The following is a 10,056-nucleotide window of genomic DNA, read 5'->3' on the forward strand; positions in this document are numbered from 1 at the left end:
TAAATTAGATTAGATAAAACTTTATTAATCCTGCTCAGATTGGAGCAGGAAGGACCCGTGGGTCAGAGGGGGTGTGTCATGATGTTTGTCTGATCTTCTCTGAAGCTCTGATGCTTCCTGACAGTCAGCAGCTTTGACCTTTGACTCAAATGAAGCATTTTCACTCCATCAGAACAGCAGAAACACGCTCGGGGTCATCATCATTATAAACTTTGAATGTTAGACAAACAGCTGCAGAACATCTGGCTGAGGTCACCTGCCTGTTAGTATATTTTATGTGTATCTTGTATTTTACGCTTTATATTTGAATTTATTATTGCTATTAACTCATTCTGTGAAGCACTTTGGCATACCTGTGGTTTTTAAATGTGCTATATAAATAAAATTGTATTGTATTGTATAGTATTGTTAGGTAGCTGTTAGCTGTTAGCAGAGGAAGGCCAAAGCAAAGCTGCACCTTCATCTTCCTCAGGGCTGAATACACAAGAGATACTGTATATACACACAGGCTGCTCTTCATCACCAGCTCCTCCTCCTCAGACTGTTTCTTCAGCAGTCAGACGTTCCTGTTCTTGGTTCATGTTCCTGAGGACACAGAGGACAGTCAGACACTCACATGGGTCCGTGGGTTTGATGCTGGAGTCTATCCCAGCTGTGCCAGCTGATCAATATCCTACAAACAGACTGATCGGTTCTCTGATCTGTGATCGATCAGCTGGAACTAGGATGAGGATCAGAGTCAAGAATTAAACCAGGTTCATACATTCATACCTGCACGGGCAGGTGAGTTCCTGTGATCATGTGACCCTACACATCCTCACTCACTGAGCTCATTTAAAGTGGACCAGCTGCAGTTACCATGGTGACCTCACAGGTAAACACAGACACCACTGTGACCCTGCAAACATACCTCTTTTCCACTTCAATCTCAGATTTTGCTGCCCTCCTCCTCCTGAGACGTGCCAGCATGTCTGCCATGGCTCCCTTTAAGGTTGCTGCAGAGGAGGAAACAGGAGCGAGTCTCAGAGCTCATCAACTTATTTCTACATCACACACAAAAACCAGGTGACCATGTGCAAGACTCTTTCCTCTCAGCTGTGGTTTAGTTTGAATTTGAATAGTGGAAATACTAAAATCACTAGTGGAACATGAGTGACCGTCCAAGCCTGCATGGACCCAGCAGAGCTGAACACTGACTCTGGTCAGGTCTCCATATTCAGGCTGTTAGATTTATAAAACCGTACAACTCAATCTTAATGAGCAAGATTGAGTGAATCTGATTTCTGTGATTGAATATGTGGATGGAAATCTGGGTTCACAGCCTCTTATTTGTGCCCCTGCACAGTATTTACCACCGGCAGATAGAGGCTGACATCCAGAAATCCTTCCAGTGGCTGGACAAAGCTGGACTGAAAGTCAGCACAGAGGCACTGTAAATGGCCTCGCTAGAAGTCTGACTAGCTATCCAAACAGCTAAACATGAACCCAGGAACTCCAGACAATAGATGAGATCTTTTGAAGTTTACTGGTTCTTTCATTTTGTGAAACTGTAACAATAAGCATATGTGGAAATGTACATTACTCATTTGTACTGTTAACAACAACATACAGCCTTAACCAATGACCTAACAATGCATTTGAGAAGCTAGCATGACGATTAGCACCGCTAATTAGCATATGAAATGGCGATCTCATTTGCATATGAATAGCACATTGAAAACTTGTTAACTGTGATCCATCACACATAAAGACAACACTTGGAGTGTCTCATTGCCTTTTACCATTAAATACTTACAGACAATGCTTTAACAAACACCCAAAAGAAGGACATGAATGTGGCGTGGCCATCTTGAAACAGCATAGCAAGAAAACATTCACTTCCTGTTTAACTCTTCTTCTACTGTCATAAAATATCAACTTAAAGGGGCCACAGGGTGGCACATTTTACTAACATCTGAAACATGAAATTACTCAAGCAGTAACATAACACTCCCCGCCTGGGATTATAACAATCCCACATTAAATTGTCAGTCACTAAACCTTTCGGGGGACAGCAGCAAAACTACTTCTGTTACAGGACGAGAGAAAGTCTTCTTATTGCCTGAGTGAGAAGTAGTTACTTCGACTTTCCTGACAAGTCCATCTTTCCCTGGGAAAGTCTTGGTTATGATGCACATGGGCCAATCGCTCCTCTTCACCTGAATATCTTTGAGCAGAACGATGTCCCCTTCCTTGAGACTTTGTTTCTTGTCCTGCCATTTGTGTCGCAACTGAAGAGTATGAAGGTATTCCCGTCTCCATTTGGACCAGAACATGTCAGCGAGACTTTGTACTCTTCTCCATTGTTCTTTCAGAAGTATCCCCTTTCCAAAGTCACCAGGGGGTGGCGTTGCTGAGTCTGGTTTCATCGTGAGCAGCATTGATGGAGTGAGGATGAGAGGTGACTCAGGATCGGTGGACACAGGAATCAGAGGGCGAGCATTTATGATGGCGCAGACTTCTGCCATGAATGTCGACAACAGTTCATGTGTTAGTAGTGCTTTTTTGCAGTCCTGTAACATAGAGTCAAGGATACTCCTGGCAATCCCGATCATTCGCTCCCAGGCACCGCCCATATGGGATGCATGTGGCGGGTTGAAGATCCATGAACAGTTTTGTTTGCTTAGGTAGCCTTCGACATCCTTGACTGACATGTTTGATCCGTCCATTTTCAGTTCACGAGAGGCGCCAATAAAGTTCGTACCGCAATCCGATCTTAGTTGTCTTGCTGGGCCTCTGATTGCAAAAAGCCGCCTTAAGGCATTTATGAAGCTGTCTGTGCTCATTGATTCGATCAACTCGATATGGACTGCTCTTGTCGACAGACATGAGAACATCACGGCCCACCTTTTAGAGTTAGCTTGTCCTCCTCTCGTGCGCCGGGTTACAATGTCCCATGGCCCGAAAACGTCTACACCCACATATGTGAAGGGGGGTGCAACTTGCATTCGTTCAGATGGTAAGTTTCCCATTTGTTGACATTCCGCTTTTCCTCTCAATTTCTTGCATGTGACACACTTAAAAAGCACTGTGCTGATAGCCCTTTTGGCCCCTACCATCCAGAAACCTGCAGCTCTAATGGCACCTTCTGTGAAATGTCTTCCTTGGTGTTTCACAGTCTCGTGATAGTGCCGTATTAAGAGCGTTCCCAAGTGGTGTCGGGCAGGGATGATGAGAGGGTGAGTGGTGTCGATGCCCAGTTCAGATTGTATGATCCGGCCTCCAACTCTTAAGAGTCCATTACTATCTAGAATAGGATGCAGTTTCCAGAGACTGCTTGAGGGGGGAATCGTGATTCCTTCCTGAATACACTTTATTTCCTTTTTGTAGCACTCACTCTGAACACTCTTCATGATGCAAACCTTCGCATTTTCCAATTCTTCCACCGTGGGTTGGCAGAGATGCCAACCACGACAGCTGGATGCTTGGTTGGATTGACCAAAGGAACGAGCAATGTGGATCAAGCGGGCAACTGCTCTGAGGAGAGGACTGTAGTTGGAAAACTTCTCAAAATGAGGTGAACTTACTGTTGACTTTGTGGCTTGTGTCAGATTTGTTGCCACCAGCGGACGTATTTCTGTATCAAGGGCGGGATCCACAAGGTCAAACGTGACTGGAGATTGTGGCTGTGCAGACGGTTTGAGGAGAAAGGCCGGCCCTTTAAACCATGTTGTGCTGCTCAGTTGCGCTGCTGCAACAGAGCGGGACCCATAATCTGCTGGGTTGAGTTCGGATGGAACATGTTTCCACTGGTTGGAGCATGTTGATTGGAGGATGCGTTGGACCCTGTTATGCACGTACACATAAAATCTTCGTGACTGATTGTGGATGTAGCCTAGCACGACTTTACTGTCAGTATAGTACTCAATGTCGTCAAAAGTGATGTCTATTTCCGCTACTATCAGCTCCGCAACTTCAACTGCAAGCACTGCGGCACATAACTCTAGCCTTGGAATGGTGAGGCCGGCTTGAGGAGCTAGCTTTGTTTTCCCAAACACAAAGCCAATTTCAGTTTTGTTTGAAGTAGACAGTTTGATGTAAGCGACAGCTGCAATGGCTTTCACGGATGCATCAGCGAAGACACAAAGTGTTTTGGTTTGAGCGCCAGATGTAGAGAGAGAAGTGTAGGGGCGTGGTATTTGGAGACCTTCCAAATCTCGAAGTGAGTCCTTCCAAATGCTCCACTCTGCTTTCATGTTGTCTGGGAGTGTTGCATCCCAGTCATCCGTCAAGCTGGTAAGTTCTCTCAGAATCAGCCTGCCTTGAATTGTGATTGGAGCGAGAAACCCTAGGGGGTCGTAGAGACTATTGACAGTAGAGAGGACACCTCTGCGCGTGAAGGCCTTTTGCTCGTTGTCAACTTTGAATGTGAAGGTGTCCGTGTTAACATTCCACAGCAGCCCTAAACTGCGTTGCACTGGCGAGTCTTGAGCGCACAGGTCCAAGTTTCCAATATTTTTTGCTCTGTCTTCTGGTGGAAACGCCTCTAGGACTGTAGGTCGGTTGGAGATGACTTTGTGTAGTCTGAGATTTGAGGAAGCAAGAGCCTGTTGAGCTTGTTGGAGAACTTGTATAGCCCTTTCTTCAGTAGGAAATGATTTGAGAGCGTCATCGACGTAGAAATCCCGCTCAATGAATGTCCGCACCTCACTCCCAAAATCTGGCTCACCAGTCGCTGCTGCTTTCTTCAACCCATATATGGCGACAGAAGGGGAGGGACTGTTCCCAAAAATGTGCACCCGCATGCGATACTCTATAACTTCAGATGACATGTCGTTATCTTTGTACCACAAGAAGCGGAGAAAGTCTCTGTGGCTCTCTTTGACAACAAAACAGTGGAACATGTGTTCAATGTCCGCCGTTATGGCCACCTGCTCCTTTCTGAATCTTATGAGCACCCCAACAAGACTGTTGTTGAGGTCGGGGCCTGTTAGCAACACGTCGTTGAGAGAGACTCCTTCATATGGGGCACTTGAGTCGAACACGACCCTAATTTTGGCAGGTTTCTTCGGATGGTAAACTCCAAACAAAGGGAGGTACCAGCATTCCTGGTTCTGACTGAGAGCTGGTGCCACTTCAGCATGTCCTCTGGTAAGCATGTTCTCCATAAACTCCAGAAAGTGTGTTTTCATTTCAGGTCGTTTTTCAAGAGTGCGCCGGAGTGACATAAGGCGATCGTAGGCCAGTTGTCTGTTGTTCGGGAGCCGTTGTCGTGGCGATCGGAAAGGCAGAGGACCAACCCAGCTATTGTCACTGCCCTGATAGAACTCTGAGTCCATTATTTGGAGAAACTGCATATCCTCGAGTGATGGTGCAAGTCTGTGGTCATCTGCTGTGCGTGTGAAAACCTGCTGACCAATGCTGTCCACATTACATCCTGACACATGAAGGCTTGAGGGGCTGTGACTAAGCTCAGGAGCTTTTGTGAGTGTCTCTTTAACAGTTATTTGACTGCTGCATGGCTGAAAATGGCTTGCACGGCCGTTCTCCAGTATGAAAGTCTTATAACTGTTCACGTGTGGGGGTCTGTGCACTCCATCAAGACAGACATCCCCTACCACGACCCAACCCATGTCGAGTCTCTGAGCAAATGGGGCGTCGTCTGGGCCGTTGATTTGCTCCCGGACTTTGTGGACTCGAAGCATGTCTCGTCCCAGCAGTAGTAGTATTTCGGCGTTTGGGTCTAATGGCGGGATCAAGTTAGCAATCTGTCGTAGATGTGCATGGTGATGGGCAGCTTCTGGAGTTGGTATCTCAGAGCGGTTATCTGGAATGTCGTTACATTCAAGGAGTGTTGGCAGAGGAAGACTTGCGTTCCCATTCACTGACTCTACTACAAAGCCAGAAGCACTTCTTCCTGATACTCCTGTGAGTCCGGCACACGTCTTTAACATGTATGGGCGACTCTCTCCTTGGATCTGAAAAACATCAAAGAACTGGGAACGCGCCAGCGATCGATTGCTCTGATCGTCCAAGATTGCATACATTTTCTTTGTTTGCTCTCTGTGTCCAGCAGGGTATACATTCACTAGTGTGATTTTTGAACATTCTCTGGCACTCACTCCTTCTCCACACACCTCAGTACACCGAGACGTGACTTCTTGGGTGTCTGCTTTGTCACTCTCCCCGCCTTGCTGTGGGGAAGGGGGCGATTTAGACTCCCGTGGTGCTGGACCTGGGTGGAGGGCAGAAATGTGATTTTTGCTGTCACACTCAGTGCACGTGATTTCTGATTCACAGTTCTTGGCTAAATGGTCAGTAGATGAGCAGCAGCGAAAGCAGACGTTTAATTTTTTGAGAATCTGTTTGCGCTCTTCCAAGGGTTTCTCTCTGAACCCTCTGCACCTTTTCAGAGGATGAGGCTTGTTGTGAATTGGGCACTGTTTATTTGGATTTACAGCACATTTGGTTCTTTCTGTATCTGCCTTGTCCTGTAGTTGAGTTTTGTGAACAGATATGGGCTCTTTGGGGAACCTTTCATACATGTGTCTTCGTTCTGTTGTCATGGGTTGGTTAGGGCTGCGAACGCTGAAGCTAGGGTCAGTTCGTGTTCTGGCTTCAGTGCGAATGAAGTTGACAAACACAGTAAAGGGGGGAAAGCTGACGCCATAATCGTGCTTGTACTTTGAGCCAATATTCATCCACTTTTCTTGTAGATTGTACGGTAATTTTTCGACTATTGCTTGGATCCCTCTTGATGTGTCTAAGTAGGACAAGCCAGGTAAGTAACCATCCAGCTTAGCTGCCTCTAGCTCTAACATTAGGTCGGCAAGATCACGGAGTTTATAAGGCTCTTTAAGTGTGATTCTAGGGAAGCTGTCGACCTTTTGAAAGAGAGCTTGCTCTACAGCTTCTGGGGAGCCATATACTTCTTCAAGTCTGTCCCAAGTCATAGCTAAACCAACTTCAGGGCATCTGATATTGACAGCTCTCATTTGTTTGGCTTGTTTAGCTGAATCTTTACCAAGGTAGCGCACCAGCAAATCCAGCTCTTCTCCTGGTGAAAGGTCTAACCCTGCAATTGCGGTTTTGAAAGATGATTTCCATGCCCAGTAATTCATGGGCTGGTCATCAAAGCTGGTAAGGCCTGTAGTAATGAGCTGGCTGCGGGCTAGATATTTGGCAAGGTCGTAAGTCGGTTGGCTCGGGGCATGTTCATTGTGAGCACAACTGGATTTATATGGTGTCTGAACAAGAGGGGTAAACTCTTTGTAGCTGGTGGATAGGGGCTTGTACAGTTCGTTATGAGCAGCAGCACAGTTTGTTTTGATTCCCTTTTTTGCAGCGATTTCTTCAAAGGCAGGTGCGGGGTCGTTGTATTCAGTCTTTACTGGGGCTGTTGATTCTGCTGCATTGATAGCTGTTTGTTCCAAAACATACTGCGCAGTGTGTTTTTCTTTGTTCTCAGATAGGGATGACCCATAAGCTACACTGCGTGTTTCGAAGCCTAATTCAAGTAGACCAGCTTCTAAAGAATTAGCTTCTGCTATGGCAGCTTCTTTCTCTTGTTCTGCTCTCAGTGCATCGAGAGTAGCTTGTAAGCGTGCTTGCTCAACTTTAATTTCTATTTCTCTCTTTGCATATGAGGCTCTTGCTTGAGCAGCTTCAGCCTTTGCTTTTGCTCTGAGCAGTTCAATGCTAGCTGACGAGCCTGCTTTTGATGGTGGTTTGTGGGAACGGACTGACTCTGTCTCGGTTTTGAAGGATTTACTTTCAGACATTTTGGATTTGTTGTGCTTTGCGTCCGTCCTTATACTTTACTTAGCTTAATAGGATGGTCGTAGCTCCACGCGGTGGCTTCTGTAGCTTTGATGCTTGCCGTGGTGCTGTCTTTTCACTGTAAATGGCCTCGCTAGAAGTCTGACTAGCTATCCAAACAGCTAAACATGAACCCAGGAACTCCAGACAATAGATGAGATCTTTTGAAGTTTACTGGTTCTTTCATTTTGTGAAACTGTAACAATAAGCATATGTGGAAATGTACATTACTCATTTGTACTGTTAACAACAACATACAGCCTTAACCAATGACCTAACAATGCATTTGAGAAGCTAGCATGACGATTAGCACCGCTAATTAGCATATGAAATGGCGATCTCATTTGCATATGAATAGCACATTGAAAACTTGTTAACTGTGATCCATCACACATAAAGACAACACTTGGAGTGTCTCATTGCCTTTTACCATTAAATACTTACAGACAATGCTTTAACAAACACCCAAAAGAAGGACATGAATGTGGCGTGGCCATCTTGAAACAGCATAGCAAGAAAACATTCACTTCCTGTTTAACTCTTCTTCTACTGTCATAAAATATCAACTTAAAGGGGCCACAGGGTGGCACATTTTACTAACATCTGAAACATGAAATTACTCAAGCAGTAACATAACAGGCACTAATCATGGCAGCACAGGAACAACCTCTGAGCACAAGATCCATAGAGGCTGGGGTCTATCACACAGGGCAAGACCCTTTATATTGTACAGTAGATCGTACAATAATAGATACAGAGAAAAACCCAACAATCATATGACCCCCTATGAGCAGCACTTTGGCGACAGTGGGAAGGAAAAACTTTTAACAGGAAGAAACCTCCAGCAGAACCAGGCTGAGGGAGGGGCCTTTCCTTTCCAGTCACCTTTCTCACTCACTATGTGTTAATAGATCTCTCTGCATTGAATCATATCTGTTATTAACCTCTGTCTCTCTTCCACAGCATGTCTTTATCCTGTCTTACTTCTCTCACCCCAACTGGTCGCAGCAGATGGCCCCGCCCCTCCCTGAGCCTGGTTCTGACGAGGTTTCTTCCTGTTAAAAGGGAGTTTTTCCTTCCCATAGTAAGATCTACTGTACAATATAAAGCACCTTAAGGCGCCTGCTGTTGTGATTTTCTGCTATATAAATAAAATTGAATTGAACTTAACAGAAGAGTGCAGACCTAGCAACAGCAAAGATACTGTGCAGGACCCTCAAGCTCTGAGGCCTCTGGTAGATAATGTCAGGTTTTTGTTTCACTCTCGGTTTATTAATGATTGCGTGTTTATTGAAGATGATTCTGGGTTGTGTAGGTGCCTGAGATATTTCAGAGTTTCTCTGGTAAAGGAGCAGGAGAAGGATGGACTCTCATCATATCTCTTTATACATGACATGAGCCGTGTCCAAATTCATGGGCTGCATCCTCCTGAGGACCCGGCCTTCGTGGTCTACGTGGGCCGGGTCCTCAGAAGGTCGGGTAAACCGGAAGTAAACAGCTGTGAAATTGGACAGTCTAGCCTTCAGATTAGTGTCACCGCTCTCTCAGTGGAGTTTAATAAACTCGGCCGTCTGCTCCTTGCTATCTAAAATATAACAGGACACTGACGTAAGTTCTCGACTGTCTCACACTTCTGTTTAATCAGTTTTCTGTTTGACGTTTATTCAGCTGTGTGAAAACCAAGGAGGAACCCACCCAGGGGATTAATAAAGTTTTATTTTATCTAATCTAATAACTTTAATCTCAGCCAAACCGATTTACTCACGAACAGATAAAACACTGAAAAAAGCCAAACAATAACATTTTAGGTTGTCTACGTGACTTAAACAAAAAACAAATTTCCCACATGTGGGACTAATAAAGGTTATCTTATCTTATCTTATCTTATATATAGTGTTGGGAAGGTTACATTTAAAATATATTCCACTACAGAATACTGAATACATGCCCCAAAATGTATTCTGTAACGTATTCCATTATGTTACTCAATGAGAGTAACGTATTCTGAATACTTTGGATTACTTAATGTATTATCATGCTTTTTACAACTACATGAATGTGATTTATTACTGTTACTGAAGGTCCGCGGCTCCGAACCGTAGTAAAGGGACCTCTGGCTAATAAGTCAGTTCGATGTCGGGCTCGTAGCCGAAGAATAGCTTTACTTTGTTGTCTGGGTCAAGTTTGAGACAGAGAGAGGCGTTGAAAGGCTGCTCCAATGGCACTTATTGTTTCGGAGGAAAACATGAACACAGTGTA

The sequence above is a fragment of the Pelmatolapia mariae genome, linkage group LG3_W (genome assembly GCF_036321145.2).
Source record: "Pelmatolapia mariae isolate MD_Pm_ZW linkage group LG3_W, Pm_UMD_F_2, whole genome shotgun sequence".
Taxonomy (NCBI): domain Eukaryota; kingdom Metazoa; phylum Chordata; class Actinopteri; order Cichliformes; family Cichlidae; genus Pelmatolapia; species Pelmatolapia mariae.